Source organism: Panicum virgatum, chromosome 8K, assembly GCF_016808335.1.
Source record: "Panicum virgatum strain AP13 chromosome 8K, P.virgatum_v5, whole genome shotgun sequence".
Classification (NCBI taxonomy): Eukaryota; Viridiplantae; Streptophyta; class Magnoliopsida; order Poales; family Poaceae; genus Panicum; species Panicum virgatum.
In genome coordinates, this window is record NC_053143.1 from 55,090,205 (window position 1) to 55,107,714 (window position 17,510).

General features: G+C 46.6%; 1 pseudogene; it reads left to right on the plus strand.

Annotated features, from left to right (window-relative positions):
- Positions 1-15,033: 15,033 nt before the first annotated feature.
- On the plus strand, positions 15,034-16,970 carry LOC120645994 (annotated as a pseudogene).
- Positions 16,971-17,510: the final 540 nt, after the last annotated feature.

Genomic DNA, 17,510 nt, shown 5'->3' on the forward strand with positions numbered 1-17,510 from the left:
ACTAAGCACTCTCACAAGTGTGCTTAAGCCTATATGATGTACAATGAAGCTCTATGGTGGTTGGAGATGATCTTTAGCTCTTGTATACTTCCTTGAACTCCAGCACGCTCAAATGACCCGGCCTTGGGGGTATATATAGGCAGCACAAGCAAATATAGCCGTTGGAGAAAAGCTGCCAGAAAAACGCTTAACGCCGGTTAATCCGATGCTCCCAAATCGCCATCGTCGGTTTAACCGGTGATACTAAACTGCCCACTGAAAACTAGCCGTTACGTGTACGGGCAATCAACCGACGCAATCGACCGGTGTATGTAATGTTAGCGTCGGTTTAACCGGTGAGTGCAACTGTCCTCTGATCCTTGAAAAACAAACTCTCTGGACAACTGCACCGACGCCATTAACCGGTGCATCATCGGTTCATCCGATGTATGCATTTTCCTTGGTCTGCTTCTGCCATTGCACCGACGTATTCAAACTTCCTATCGTCGGTTCATCCGGTGCCAAACCCTAGCCCGCAGGCCATCTCTGTCATTGCACCGATGAGTACATTTTGCCTTACGTCGGTTTAACCGGTGATACTAAAAACTCCCAGACGTGCTCAAGTCAATGCACCGACGTGTGTAATTTGCTTGGCGTCGGTTCAACCGGTGACTTGATTTCTTTTAGGTTTCAGGGCGCCCCCGTAGGGGCGGCCCTTCGGGCCTAGCTTCGCCTCTCTTCTCTTTGTCATCACTTGAACCTAAAAGCCTGAGTATATCATCTAAGCAAACACATTAGTTCAAGTGTTGCGTGTGTCATCAATCGCCAAAACATTATATTGAAATATGGCATGAGAGGCCATTTTCGCTACAACCGGCCAAATCCTCTTTAAACCTGTTGAAATCGGCCTGATAAGTACCGCTGGCCGATGCATGCGAAGAGGACGAAACACGTTGCGTGGTAGGACCGGTGTAAGTCATGTTTGTGTTAGGAATCGGCCCTCGGTGAGGTCCAGATCCCTGCTGTGATGTAGTATGAGGCCCGGCATGCATCACTATCTCATTGGTTCGGCTAGGGACGGCCGAACCGGGAATAGAAGCGTGCGGTGCAGAGGGCACTGGACACTATCCCGTTGGACCGGTCTGACCGATCATGTAACCGGTCTGACCGCCCGCGCCAGTCTGACCGGTCTAGGAGACCGGTGGAACCGGTAGCGCGTGGACAGTAGATGGCAATGGTGTTTGCCCTGGAAACGAGTTCGGCGGCATCCCAAAGAATTGATCTTGGGTAGCAGATGTGCCAGTCGAATTTGCTTTTGGAATATAAGTGCCATCCTCGACACTTTTGCCCTTTTTAAGTGCCTCAATCTGATCATTGAGCCCAGCAAAGCTCTCTCCTGCAGCTACTTGCGCGGTGGATATTTTCGAATCTACCATAAGAGAGAATTGCTTGACTAATTCAGAGGGATCATTAGGAAGTACCTCGAACTTTTCTTGGTTCAGCTTGAATGATGGCATCATGAACTCCTCGACCCTCTTGAATAGGCCTCCTCGCTCCTTCTTGAATCCTTGAAGGAACTGCTCTTTCAGGTGCTCTTCAGTGATGAGGTAGGCCCTACGCTCGTCTTCAGTGAGTTCCTCCATGGTCGCCTTGATGACGTTGTCGTTGTGAATTTCACCATGAGTACCCATCTTTTCGGAGAAGTTAGATTAGATCGGTTTTAAAAACCAGATTAATCTGTTCCCCAGCGGAGTCGCCAAAAAGTATGTTGACGCAGAATGGCGCCAACACACTCCAATGCGCTAGAACGCGTGGACGGTCGTCAAAACAATCAACACCCGTGAAACCTTGGGCAGGCCGGTCTGACCGGTGCCGCCGACCGGTCTGACCGGTGCAAGCAGGGTTTCGCTGGAAACCTAGAACAGCGAGCTCGGGAGGGACCCCGTCGGAGCTCGTGAACGTAGGGTTGCTCTGAGGTCGGCAGGCCACTCAGAATGTCTTCAAACGCTGTCAAGACGAAGGAAGAAAGCAATCTAGGGTTGGAAAAGGCTAGGATTTGAGAGATCAAAAGTAATGCGATTTTTGTATTGATTCGATTGGGTATATACCTCAATCGGCCTTAGCCTTTATATTTATAGGCCGGGGAAGATGTACCCCTTCACGAGTAGGATCATATGAGGACTCTTTACAAAAAACCCTATTCTACTCGGACTGTACAGACCAGACCGGTCTAACCTGTCGACCCGACCGGTCAGACCGGTCGGCCTCGGCAGGTGCCAAATTTGGCTGTCTGCAGCATGAATGATTCTTGGTTTCGACTGGCTTGGTTTATTTCCGTAAAAAAAGAAACTGATGATGATAATTGCAAGCAGAAGCACATAGTAATCAATCTATAGACCTGCTGCTACAGAAGATACGAACGATTTGCGCTATGCCACTTGGACTGTCTCCTGCCAAAGAAATGGGTAGTCCGTGTGTCCAACCACGGGATCGGAGGTGTAAAACATGCTCCTGTCATACTTGTTCAGCTCCGCCTTCTTCTTGAACCTCTCCGGCAGGTCGGGGTTCGCCAGGAACAGCCGTCCATACGAGACGAGGTCAGCATACCCTTGGCTCACCGCCATGTCCCCTTCCTCCTAGCCATACCCTCCGTTCACGATGAACGTGCCCCGGAACACCTACCTGAACGGCAACAGGCGGTGTTGGATCGCCAGCTTGCAACGAACCGGGTTCCCGGGAGGGCAACCCGACTCCCTGTATCATCGTGATAGTCTCTGAATCAGTAACTATCACATACAGAACTCATTTAAAGTTACATAACTAGCAGCGCCAGTGGTGGGCGAGTGGTCGCTGTGGCCTATGTGCTAGAGCTGGCAGAAGAAGAGAGCGCCCTTGGTGTGCACCGCATCCACGACGGGCTTCCATGCCTCCAACTGGTCGTCGCTCTAGAGCCCGAGCACAAGCGGTACCCTGTCGCCGTCTCCGACACCGCGCTAACCTCGGCGATGAGGAGGACACCCGACACCGCCCGCTGCTGGTAGTAGAGGGCGTTGTGCGGCTGCGCCAGGTTCTCGTACGACCTGCAGCGCGACACTGGTGCAAGAACAACCCTGCCACCACCAACCATACGCATGTTGGGGACGCCACCTTCGGCCGTCGAACGAAGGACTGAGAACCAGCGGAGTCAGCGCAAAGAGTCGAGGTCCTCAAGCGAAGACGTCAGGCGAAGCCATGCGAAGAGCCGAAGCCCTTGGACGAAGACCTCAGCGAGGTCCCGCGAAGACCCGCGAAGATGGTACCTCCGGAAGGGAGGTGGCGATAGCGAAGCCATGCGAAGCGTTAGCGAAGCGAAGCCTCCTGAGCGGCTGTACCGAAGGAGGTGAAGACCAAGCTGTCCGATGATGACATCCAGAGTTGGGCCCAGGGACTGCAGGAGTCCAGCTGTAATCCACTTTGTGATGTAAAAATACGGCATTGTCCTTGGAATATTCCAGGAATATAGTTGTTGGAGGATATTACGTTGTAAATTACGGAGTTTGATAGGTGAACCGTCATTTATAAATACCCGGATCATTGTATATTGATGGGACACATTGAATAGAGAGAGAAAATTCCGGACGGTTGTCCGAAGCCGCCATTCTTGTTCTCGAGTGGTCTTCTTCGCTTGGCGTGCATTTACTTACTGTTATAGTGTTCGTCCGACCCGGAGGCACTCTCCACCAACAACGCACAAAGAAAATTAAACATGGATGATGAGCAATATTCATATCGCACACATTCAGGCCAGGTTCTCGTATGACCTGTGCGCGAGGTTAAATTTGCCCATCTTGTAAGGAGTCAGGAGAGGAGTCGACTCCATGCCTTGCCTTGGCGAAAGCTTCAGTGCTGCTGGTTCTTCTTGCTGCTTGTTCTTCTTGCAGCTCTTTTCGAAGTTAGCATTTATGGAGCTGATTGGTTGATTTCAATTACGTGGCCGGCAATTGTGTTATTAACAACTCTTACAAAAACTACTATTGCAATCGTTCTACTCAAAAGAAACATATTCTTGTTGTTGCTTGCGTAGTAGCGTATAAGAGCAAAGTCAGAACAAGTAGCGTGTAGCATATGTGCCACCTTAGCTTCTCCTTGTTCGCATGGTTGGATATCAATCAAGTTTAATCTGATCGAGCGCCATATGTGTGTAACATAAATTTTAATTACCGCCCAATATGCTCTTGGGACATGAGAATAAAGAAAACCAATCAAGGCACCGACTACTCTAGCTATCTAGCTAAATAAAAGGAACAAGTTGGGTTTTGTTGAAAATTTGGAAAAGATTCAAATTTTTACTGGTTTTAAAAGGGGGGAAAAATCTAGTTTGCACCCTCGAACTATCATAAAAGTCCAATTTGTAACATTCAACTAAAAAATTGGATAATGGAGGCTATATATCCAACTGTCTAAACTGGGCAAGTTTAGCCTATCAGAGGTGGGTTTTTATTTTTTAAATTTAAAATATGAAAATTTAAACTAAAAATTCATAAGTAATTTATAAATTAGAGAAATATGAAACTAGTACCAAAAATTTTATGAAAATGTAACCTATCTAATAGCACTACTTCCAGTTATTTCGATCCAATTTCATGTCCCTAGTATATTCTTGCTTTATATATAGAAGGTTACATTTTTAGAAAAGAATTGGTACCCATTTCATATTTTTCTGATTTAAAATAAATTAATATTGATTTTTGAGATCTAATTAGATTTTTTTTAAAAAATTATAAAACCGTCTTTAAAACCACCGTAAGGGTCAAATTTCTCCGATTTCGATAGTTGGATGGCCTCATTTTGTAGTTGAAGGCTGACAATGACTTTTATGATGGTTTGAGAGTGTAAACTGGACTTTTTCTTTTTAAATTGATCCAAGAAAAATTGGATGTTACAATGTAGCTTGATGGTAAGCAACGACCTTAACCTGGAGAGATTTGGAGTGTATTCTTGGTGGATCTCCAATGTGGATTAGGGGTACGGTAGCATTTGCCTACCTAGACGACATGAAAAGTTCTTGCACTGAGTTTCCACTCTCTCTAACCCACTCCTTTATGTATTTTTATTTCGTAATTCAAATTGAATTTACTGTTTTTTAGAGCAACTTGAATTTACTGTTGACGATCTGGTCTTGGGCCACCTTCCCTCCCTCCCTCCCTTCAAGATGTGGATGTTTTGGCCTTTATGGAATTATTATCGTAGTCGTCGACGAAGACGTGGTAACGAAAGTGATGGACAACCTAAGAGCATCTTCAACAGTTTCCAATATATTTTTCCAAATCTTGTTATTTACCAACTCTCTAAATAGGTATAGAGAGGTAAAATAAACTTCATCTCCAACAGATCTCTATTTTTATTCCCAAAAAACAGAAATTGTAGTCCAACGTAATAATTCGGCGGGAAATAATCCTATCGTGGCACGCCCGCCGCCCGCCGCCCCTCTCCCTGACGTGCCCCAGAATGTGACGCCGCCCCTCCCTGACTAAAACGCATGCACTGCCGCCGGCCCTTGGATCAGAGCGAGCACAGGCCTGCTGCCGCCGTCCCTGTCGCGCAAGCACCTGCTACCGCCCGACGGACGCAAGCACCTGCTGCCGCCGGCCCTCTGATCGGCACAAGCACTTCCTGCCGCTGTTGGCGCCAGCACCTGCCGAAGCCCCTCCATGGCTACATTTGATCCATCCTGCAAATAAACCTAAAAACAATCGGCATTCTCACAAAATAGTATATGATGTATTGAAAAAAAAATAAAGCAGCCGTGCTGTTTATTTGCACGGCGTGATTTGATCCATCCTGCAAATAAACCTGGCACAGGGCGTGAATCACGTGATGACGCCGGCGGACAGAGAGACCATGCGTAAGGCGAGGCACAGAACAGGGAGACCATGCGCAGGGCTACGGCGGCAGGCCACAGGCCAGACATTATCCGGCCACCCAGGTGTCGGTGTTTTAGCGTTAGGTTCTCTGAGGGGTATCCCGAGGAGAGTGTTTATGAGTAGGGACTCGTCGAGATCAGAACATGATAGTGCAAAAAACACAAAAATTTAGACAGGTTTGGACCGCCGGAGCATAATACACTGCGTCTTGTGTGTTGGTTTGTATTCCCTCTGGTATTGTTCGATGTCTTGGAGGGGTCCCTGCCCGCCCTTATATAATCCGGGGAGACAGGGTTACATGGAAAGTCTTAGCCGAGTACTGTTAGAGTCTTACTCCAATGAGGTCGAGTAGTTCCCATGTACTCTAGCTAGTCCTACTACTGTACGGGTAGTTACAAAGAGGTAAGGAATATTCCATGTGCTATCCCTTACTCTAGAATAATCCACGCATGTGAGCAATCCCACTGTTCTGGGTCTGACAAGCCCCCGAGCTCTTCGTAGTCGAGTCCTACAGGCGTCGAGTGCTTCTGAAGACGTTCATCGAGTGCTTCGAGTGCTCCTGGAATCCAATGCCTAGGGTTGGAGTCCATCGAGCGTTTCGAGTAGTCTTTCGAGTACTTCCTTGGCTGCATCGAGGCTATGAGGTGCTCAAGCCCCGAATCTTCTTTATATGGTGCGCGATGAACTCACACTCCATATGGAGTAGCCCCCGAGCCTTAGGTTGAATCGCAGAATCAGGCTGAGGGTCAAATCAGTCTTTCCTTCTTATCTTCCAGAAAAAATGAGCCATCGATGACACGTATCCCACAGCCCCCGAGCCTTGAATCGAAATCCCAAGATTTGGAATTAAGGATCCGAAATCGTGGCATGGAGGTGTCGTTGAATCAGCATCAACCCCCGAGTATGGGAGTGGCAATGAGGCACTGAGCAGCTTGACGAGTCATTGTAGAAGCTTGACCTTGCCGGAGCCACCGTGTGACAGAGTAGCCCCCGAGCCTTATGAGCAAGGCGAGCCATGGTAGTCGACTGGTCTTTATCCCGGTGAATGATGATTCCTTCTTGGAAAATAGAGATTTTGTCTCTTCATAGGTCGAGTACGTGGTAGTCGACGTGTTGTCATCTCGTGGATGAATAGATCCTCTTGGGAAATAGAGATCTTGTCTCATCTTGAGTCGAGTACCGTAGCAGTCGACGAATTGTCACCTCATGGGTGAATAAATCCTCTTGGCGAATAGAAATCTTGTCTCAGATCGAGTTGAGTACCGTGGCAGTCGAGGAATTGTCTCCTTAAGGATGAATAAATCCTCTTGGAAAATAGAGATCTTGTCTCAGTTAAGTCGAGTACCGTAGCAGTCGACGAATTGTCACCTTGTGGATGACTAAGTCCTATTGGGAAGTGGAGATATTGTCTCAGTTTGGTCAAGTACCGTAGCAGTCGACGAATTGCCACCTCGTGGGTTTGTTGCTCTTCTTGGAGATAGGAAACTTGTCCCTCCGGAGGTCGAGTACCGAAGTAGTCGATCAGTTGTCGTCTCATGGACGAGAAAATCCTCTTGGGAGATAGGAAACTCGTTCCTCTGAAGGCCGAGTACCGAAGTAGTCGATCAGTTGTCGTATCATGGACGAGAAAATCCTCTTGGAAGATAGGGAAGTTGTCCCTCCGAAGGTCGAGTACCGAAGTAGTCGAATAAGTCATCGTCTCATGGATGAGAAAATCCTCTTAGGGGATAGGGAACTTGTCCCTCCGAAAGGTCGGGTACTGAAGTAGTCGACCAGTTGTCGTCTCATGGACGAGAAAATCCTCTTGGGAGATAGGAAACTTGTCCCTCCGAAGGTCGGGTACTAAAGTAGTCGACCAGTTATCGTCTCATGGACGAGAAAATCCCCTTAGGGGATAGAGAACTTGTCCTTCCGAAGGTCGGGTACTGAAGTAGTCGACCAGTTGTCGTATCATGGACGAGAAAATCCCCTTGGGAGATAGGAAAATTGTCCCTCCGAAGGTCGGGTACTGAAGTAGTCGACCAGTTGTCGTCTCATGGATGAGCAAAAATCTTCTTGAGAGATAGGGAACTTGTCTCATCCGAAGATCGAGTACTATAGTAGTCGATAATTTGTCGCCTCATGGACGAAAAAGTTCCTCTTGGGAAATAGGGACCTTGTCCCGTCCGAAGATCGAGTACCGTAGTAGTCGATAATATGTCGTCTCATGGATGAGATTAATAGAGAGCATGTCCTGTCCGTAAGTCGAGTGCTGTAGTAGTCGAATAAGTCGTCTCATGGACGAGAAGAATAGGGAGCATGTCCCGTCCGTATTTCGAGTATCGTAGTAGTTGAATAAGTCGTCTCATGGACGAGAAGAATAGGGAGCATCTCCCATCCGAAGATGGAGTACTGAAGTAGTCGATCGATTGTCACCTCATGGACGTTGTTCCTCTTGGGAAATAGGGATCTTGTCCCATTCGATGATTGAATACCATAGTAGTCGATCGATTGTCGCCTCAGGGACGTAGTTCCTCTTGGGAAATAGGGATCTTGTCCCATCTGAAGATCGAATACTGTAGTAGTTGATCACTTGTCGTCTCATGGACAAAGAGGTAGAGAACTTGTCTCTAGGGCCGCAAGACACATGTCCTCTAGCCCCAGTTACTCGATTTGCCGTGCCTTTGACTCTGAATGAACAAAGAAAGGTTGGTATTCGGGGTAACTGTTAGAGTTACGACTCCTGAAGAGGGTAGAGAACTTGTCGCTAGGGCCGCAAGGCTCATGGCCCTTGGCCCCGACTACTCGATTCGACGTGCCTTTGACTTTGAGTGAACAAAGAAAGGTTGATATTCGAGGTAGCCGATGGAGTTACGACTCCTGAAGAGGGTAGAGAACTTGTCTCTAGGGCCGCAAGGCTCATGGCCCTTAACCCCAACTACTCGATTCGCCGTGCCTTTGACTTTGAGTGAACAAAGAAAGGTTGGTATTCGAGGTAGCCGATGGAGTTACGACTCCTGAAGAGGGTAGAGAACTTGTCTCTAGGGCCGCAAGGCTCATGGCCCTTAGCCCCGACTACTCGATTCGCCGTGCCTTTGACTTTGAGTGAACAAAGAAAGGTTGGTATTCGAGGTAGCCGATGGAGTTACGACTCTTGAAGCTGTCTTGGGTGCTTGAATTGAACTTCTGAAGGACCATTTTTCTTTATTGAAATTTGAAATCCGGGAGGTTGCTTCTGACAGCTTATGGGTGGAACTTCCGAAGATGCTCGATGTTACAAGAATTAGGGACTTCTAGTCCGTCCACGTAGATTAGTCGATAGGATCCTGGTCCTATGACTTTGGTGATGATGAAATGTCCTTTCCATCTTGAGTTGAGTTTGTGGAGGCCTGTCTCATCTTGAATTCTGCAGAGGACCATGTCTCCGATGTTGAAAGATCTTGTCTGGATGTTACGATCGTGATATCTTCGCATGTTTTGGAGATATCGGGTTGATCGTAGCAGTGCATTGCATCTCATCTCATCGAGTGAGTCCAGTTCTAGCTGTCGGCTTCCGTCGGCTTCTGCTGAGTCATACATCTCTAGTCGAGGTGACTTCCACATGATGTCTGCCGGTAGTATTGCTTCGGAGCCGTATACCAAGAAGAAAGGTGTTTGACCTGTCGCCTTGCTAGGTTGGGTGCGTAGCCCCCAGATTACCATTGGTAATTCTGCTAGCCATTTACCTCCTTTCTTGCTTGTGGAATCGAAGATTCTTTTCTTTAAAGCCATCGATTATCGGGCCGTTGATGCGTTCCACTTGGGCGTTGGCTCTTGGGTGTGCAACAGATACGTACTTGATCTCGATGCTGGAGTTCTCGTAGAAATCCCAGAATTCTTGTGAAGTGAAGTTTGATCCAAGATCTGTTATGATTGTGTTTGGGAAACCAAATCTGTGGAGTATTTCACTGATGAATTCGACTGCACGATCTGATGAGATCTTCTTGATTGGCTTGACTTCAATCCATTTGGTGAACTTGTCAACTGCCACTAGAATGTGTGAGAAACCTCCTGGCGCTGTTGGGAGTGGTCCTATCATGTCAAGGCTCCAGCAAGCGAAAGGCCAAGATGGAGGTATGGTTATCAGATTTTGGGCAGGGAAGTGACTTTGTTTGGCAAAGTACTGGCATCTTGGACATCATTTGATGAGTAGTTCTACGTCTGATAATGTTGTTGGCCAGTAGAATCCTGATCTGAAGACTTTGCCAATTAGCATACGTGAGGCTGCGTGGTTTCCACTTGTGCCTCCGTGGGATTCGTGTAGTATTTCTTTGCCTTCTTGTGCTATTACGCATTTCATGAGGATTCCAGATCCTACGCCTCTTCTGTAGAGTTTGTCATCAATAAGGGCGTGGTTCTTGCTACGGCGCATGATGCGTACTGCTTCTGCGTCGTCTTTTTTGATTCCCGGTGGGAGTACTTTGTCCTTGATGTAGTCGATGAACGCAGTGTGCCAATCAGCTTCGATCATCATTACCTCTCGACTTGTTTCTTGAGGAACTGAGTCAACTTCCATTGGGGTGGAAATATTGATTGAGGGGTGATGGAGTTCATGGACGAAGATTCCTGGAGGGACTTCTGCTCTGTCGGAGCGGAGTTTTGAAAGGATGTCTGCTGCTACATTGTTGTCGCAGACGACGTGGTGGATTTCCAGTCCTGAGAACTTGTTTTCAAGTTTTCTGATCTCTGCAATGTAGGCATCCATGGTTTCTTTGTTGCTATCCCACTCCTTGTTTACTTGTTGGACCACAAGGAGGGAGTCCCCGTAGACAAGTAGTCGCTTGATGCCAAGTGAGATGGCCAGTTGAAGGTCGTGTAGGAGAGCTTCATATTCTGCTTCGTTGTTGGATACTTCGAAGAGAATTTGGAAAACATACTTGAGTTGCTCGCCTTTTGGAGAGATGAAGTGTACGCCGGCTCCTCCTCCACCCAATTTCAGTGAGCCGTCGAAGTACATGGTCCAGTGATCTGATATGGATGGTGGGGTAGGTACTTGGTTTTCTCTCCATTCAGCCAGGAAATCAACTAGAGCTTGAGACTTGATTGATGTTCTTGGCGCGAATTTCAGCTCGAATGCTCCTAGCTCGACTGCCCATTTTGATATGCGACCAGTCGCGTCTCGGTTGTGTAAGATGTCTCCCAGTGGGAAGTCCGTGACGACTGAAATCTTGTACTCGTTGAAGTAATGTCGTAACTTCCTTGAAGTAATCAAGATTGCGTAGAGGAGTTTCTGAATTGGTGGGTATCACACTTTTGATTTAGAAAGTACTTCACTTATGAAGTAAACTGGTCTTTGGGCGCCGTAGGCGTGGCCTTCTTCTTTTCGTTCTACCACCATTGCTGTGCTGACAACGTGTGTGGTAGCTGCGATGTAAAGGAGCATCTCTTCTCCCGGCATTGGAGCCGTTAGGATAGGAGGTGACTGGAGGTGCTTTTTCAGGTCTTCGAGTGCATCGGTTGCTTCTTGGGACCATTTGAACTTATCTTGTTTCTTCAGTAGTTTGAAGAAAGGAAGTCCTCTTTCGCCAAGTCTCGATAGAAATCTATTCAGGGCAGCCATGCATCCAATGAGTTTATGGACATCTTTGATGGAGGTCGGGGCTTCCATGTTCAAGATTGTGTTGATCTTTTCTGGATTTGCTTCAATTCCTCTGTGGCTGACAATGAAGCCGAGTAGTTTTCCGGATGGTGCACCGAAAATGCACTTAGTCGGGTTCAGTTTCCACCTGAAGTTTCGCAAACTGTTGAAGGTTTCTTCTAGATCGGGAATAAAGGAGTCGAATTCCTTTGTTTTTACGACCACGTCGTCGACGTAGGCTTCCACGTTGCGATGGAGCTGGTTGGTGAAGCATAACTGTATGGCGTGCTGATAAGTCGCGCCCGCGTTCTTCAATCCAAAGGACATGGTTTTGTAAGCGTACGTGCCAAACAGAGTGATGAATGTCTTTTGATCTGATCTTCTTCCTTGAGGGCTATTTGATAATAGCCCGAGTAGCAGTCCAGGAATGATAGTAGTACGCATCCGGCCATCGAGTCGATGACTTGGTCGATGCGAGGGAGTCCGAAGGGATCCTTTGGGCAGTGCTTGTTCAGGTCTGTGTAGTCGACGCACATCCTCCACTCGTTGTTGTTCTTTTTGAGAACGAGTATTGGATTCGCTAGCCATTCGGGGTGGTAAACTTCTTTGATGAATCCTACCGCGAGTAACTTGGCGAGTTCTTTCTTGATGGCTTCTCTTTTCTCTACCGAGAATCTCCGTAGCCTTTGCTTCTTTGGAGTAGCATTAGGGTTGACATTCAGGGAGTGCTCGATCAACTCCTTTGGGGCACCGGGCATATCGGCTGGTTTCCATGCAAATATGTCGCGGTTGACCCTAAGGAAGTTGACGAGCGCGCTTTCCTATTTGTCAGAAAGCCCTGTCCCGATCAAGGCTGTCTTTGACGGGTCGTCCTCTTGCAGCTGAATTGCCTTGACTTCGATGTTATCGGGTGGCTTCGGAGCAGAGCGGTTTATCTTCTTTGTAGGGATCTCTGATCCCGATGCCGAGTACTGCTGGGCTGTCACAAGTACTTGTCCTGCGGTATTCGGGAGTCGATTTGTGGAGGCATAGGTTATGGCTTCCTTTTCACATTCAAAGGATCTTTGAAGGTCTCCGCGGAAGGTGAGGACTCCTGTTTTTCCTGGCATCTTCAGCAGAAGGTAGACGTAGTGGGGAATTGCCATGAATTTGGTCAATGCCGGTCGTCTGAGTATGACATGATAAGAAGACTCCAAGTCTGCTACTTCAAACTTGATGAGTTCTGTTCGGTAGTTGTCTGGAGTACCAAAAGTGACTGGGAGCACCACGGTTCCAATCGGGAAGGAAGCGTTTCCCGGAATGATGCCGTAGAAGGGTGCTTTGCTTGGTTTCAATTTGTCAGATATATCGAGTCCCATCTTGGTGATTGTACTCATGAAGATGAGGTTTAGGCCATTGCCTCCGTCGATTAGTACTCGAGAGAGGATGGAGCCGGCTACCACTGGGTCCAGGACGAGTGGAAACTTTTCCGGTTCAGGAAAGTTAGTCCATTGATCTTCCCTTGAGAAGGTTATGGGTGTTTCACTGTGCCTTAGTGGTTTCTGGATAGCTGGCTCCATCTTCAGTATTTCATGCCAGACCAGTTTCTGGTTTCTCCTGTTGAAAGAAGAGTCTCCTCCGTAGATCATGTTGACCCTGTTGGCGGGTTGCTGGAATCCCATAGTTCCATCTTTGTCGCCATCTTCATCATCTTGTTTATTTTTTCTTTTTGTCTTCTTCCAATTGACGTTGCTGGAGGGACTTGTGAAGGTTACCACACTCGAGGATTGTGTGCTTTCCTTTAGGATGTAAAGGGCAAGGTCTTTCGAGTAGTTTCTGAAAATTGTCTTGCGAATTTCCTTTCTTGCCTTTCTGTCCTCGCTACATTGTAGCCACTGTATCCGGCTTCCGCTTTTTGTCGAAGTTGCGTTGGCCTTTATCCGGCTGCGGGTCCCCGTTGCGCTTCTGATTGTTATCTTCGCGGCGGGGGAAGCGATCGCGTTCTTGCTCCTCTTGGTCGGACCATGCAAGCATCATGTCCCACAGTGCTACAACCGAGCGAGGTCTGTTCCTTCCAAAGTCTCGGTACAGCTGTTGTGCGGCGCGGCCGTTGTGAAAGCAGTCGATCACATCGTCATCTGCTATGTTGGCGATGGTAGCTCGTGTATCAAAGAATCTCTTTATGTACGATCTCAAGGCTTCGCCCCGCTCCTGTTTGCAGAGCCGTAGGTCATTGCAAGTGGCTGGGCGATGAATGAAGCCTTGGATGTTATCGATGAAGATCTTCTTCACGTCTTCCCACGAGTGGATAGCTCATAGCCTCGCCCTGAATAGAGTTGGGGGGGGGGATCTATTTTACGGTAACCACTGTGACAGTTTAAAAACAAACGGGATTTTCTGCTTCATGACTCTGACCAGGACGTGTTAACCTAAGCTACCAGACCCTGCATTGTGCTGCATCTCGGCAGCACAGGTGGTCTGCACTCTGCAGCATGTCAACAGTTTGGTTAGGACCAAACTTTCAGAGTAGCACAAAAATATTGACCACTGCACTGCACAGATCATTCTAGAGTATTTTTAATATACTATATCCTAACCAACGCGTGCCAGCGTGGCGCGGCCATCGCCAGCAATTATGTACGTGGCCTGCAGGTAGAACAAAATTCATATGTCAAATAGGATAACATGCCAGCGGAGTAAGTAAACGGTATTTTTTGGTCAACTAACATTATCTTTACCGGCCTCCCGGCAAAGATATGAATGTTTATAATGTCCTTGTCGTAACTCTGAAATCTGTGTGAATTATTTTATACGCATGATTTGTGATCTTTATTTTAATTAAGGTAGAACCCCGGTCTTGAACATTCACAAGTGATGTCTTGAACATTCACAAGTGAATGTCTGTGACCACAATCAAATACATCCGGCCACAAAGACAGAAGTTTACATGAGTACTTAGACTCCGAACCTCCAACTAAGGAACACAAAAGACAAGAAAGTAAGACATAAGAAAAAAAACAAAAGACTAAGCTTTGAACTTCTTCTATGTTCTTCCTTCAATCTTGCTTTGGTCCTCGAGTAGAAATAAGAATCCCACATTAATTGTCTTTCTAGAAACTTTTAATGTAAGGATCGTCGTTGCTCTTGTGCCTTCTGGTCACCTTGTGATCTAGAAACCGCACTAGAAACCGCACTGAGTCGATTTCTACCACGCCAACAGATCAGACGCTGCCGTTGCCGAAGCCGACCGTGGTGATGCAATCAAGGACTGAAATTATCCCTGCATGTTGAGGTTCTCACGGTAACATCTACAAAAAGAAAAATGATACCCACGACACCATTGTCACCGGCACGAGCTAGGCTTTCGCCCAAAAACCTACACATCACCAAGCAAAAAAGGGCGACCGGCGACCCCGACAGCTCCACCAGAGAGGGCGATGTCACCACTGCCATGAGCTGCCACGCGCCCACACTGCTCAGGCTGGCCACCGCCCTAGCCCAGAGGGCACTGGATCAATTGGTGGTCAGACTCCTACAGAGCTACACTGTACAGAGCTACAGAGCAAAGCGCCTGCAGTTCCATCCACAACAAGAAAAGAAAGCTAATTCTTAGAGCTTGTGAGCATGGATGACCTGGTGACAGGGGCGACGGGCAGCCTCATATCCAAGCTCGGCGAACTGCTCAAGGAAGAGTACAATCTGCAGAATGGCGTGAAGGAGCAAGTCGAGTCTCTCTCGCGAGAGCTGGAGAGTGCCCATGCCGCCCTCCGCAAGGTAGGCGAGGTGCCGCCGGACCAGCTCGACGAACAGGCCAGGATCTGGGCACGCGAAGTCCGTGAGGCGTCCTACGACATGGAGGACGTCCTCGACGCCTTCCTGGTTGGCCTTGACGGCGGCCATGGACACACGGACCACGCGAGCTTGTTCCAACGCCTTCAGGACATGGTGGCAGGCCTGTTCACCATGATGGGGAGTGTGTTCAAACGCCGTAAGATTGCGGGCGCAATTGGCGACATCAGGAAGAAACTCCAGGAGGCGACAGACCGACATGGGAGGTACACAGTCGACGGTATTGCAGCCAAGCCTGCGGTGGCTTCGATGATTGATCCTCGCCTTGCGGCTATGTTCAAGGATGTCACACAGCTCGTTGGTATCGACAAGTCAAGTAGTGAACTCCTGTCCATGATGATGATGTCTCATCAGGGGGATGACACTTCCAACAGCAAGATGAAGATAGTTTCTATTGTGGAGCTGGAGGATTGGGCAAGACTACCCTTGCTAAAGCAGTGTATGATAAGCTTAAATCACAATTCAGTGGTGGAGCTTTTGTTCCAGTTGGGCGAAATCCTGACTTGAGGAAAGTCTTTAGGGACATTCTTATAGATCTTGACAAGAAAACATACATGGATTTAAAATTTACTAAATTGGATGAAAGGCAGCTCATCAACGAACTGCAGGACTTCCTAAGAACAAAGAGGTATGGTAATTAATGAACCGCCCAATTGTATGCACAGATGATGATCAAGTGAATTTAGTCAGTTTACTTATACAGTAACTTCAGAAACTGCAATTGTGATGTAGGTACTGTACTGTATTTAATTTTCTCCTTTTGTTAGACCTGTATCAACAATACTTAGTTTGATATGCGTATGGTTTCAAGAATATATCTATATATGATGAGTTTCAATTATAATATTTTTATTATTCCTTAATGCCGTAACTGATATCATAAAAAATTATTGTCAGCTGAATAATAACCAACTGGTCAGAAAGAGTCAGAGCCATTAGGAAATGTATCTAATTCAAGTTAATTAGTGCCTTAATGTTGGATAATTACCATTTTTGGGTTCTTAATCTTATCACACTTATTTGTTCGATATATTCTCTCCAGCTACTTTTACTAATTGGGGCTCTTGTAATACCATATGGGTAGGTACTTCATTGTTGTTGATGACATATGGGAGATGAAATCTTGGGAGACTATCAAATTGGCATTGGTTGAAAATAATAGTGGAAGTAGAATAATCACAACTACTCAGAAAGTACAAGTCGCCACTGGTGAAATTTACAATCTACAACCACTTTCATATGATAACTCCAGAAAGTTATTTTATACAAGGCTATTTGGTGGTGAAGGTGAGTGCCCTGATAATCAACTCGACGAGGTATCTAAAAAGATTCTAAAGAAATGTGATGGTGTACCATTAGCCATCATCACAATGGCTAGTTTGTTGGTGGGTAAATCAAGAGAAGAATGGTACGAGGTTTATAGCTCTATTGGTCTTGAGACTCTTGACCATAATCATAATCAACAAGTAGATACTACAATGAAGATATTGTCCCTTATCTATTATGGTCTACCTTCTCACCTAAAGACTTGCTTATTGTATCTAAGTGCATTTCCGGAAGATTACTTCATCGAGAAAGGTTCTTTAATAGAAAAGTGGATAGCCGAAGGCTTTGTCAATAAAGAGCATGGACTTGGATTACTTGAGGCAGGAGAGGGATGTTAGAGTAGGGAAGGGAAGCAAGAACGAGGTAGATCGGCGGAATTCACTAGCAGGGGAAGCAGCAGAGGTCTGCTTCTTGGAGAGGAAGAAGAAGGTTCAGTTTACACATGTCTGCCGATCTCTTCTCTCTCATTACATTTAGGCAAAAGTCTATTTTACCTCCTCCAACTATCACCAAAGTTTAGTTTTCCTCCTACAATTATAAAACCGGGTATTTCACCTCCCTCAACTTTTCAAACCGTGCATTTTACCTCCCTTGAGCGGTTTTGAAGACTGTTTGCTACAGTAACCGTAGTTTTGTTTTTTTCTTTTTTAAAAAAATTTCAGTTGAATCTTTAAAAAATCATAGTAAATCACAAAAAAATCATAAAATAGAAAATCCAATTTTGTTGGACTCCACATGAGTAGATATACGCATTGAATATATTATATAGTATACTTTAGTATAATTTTTTTACTGTAACTTTAGATATATACTTTTCTGTAATTAATTTATACTACAATTTTCGTCGTCCCATTATGGTGAAATTTTTATGGTGGGCT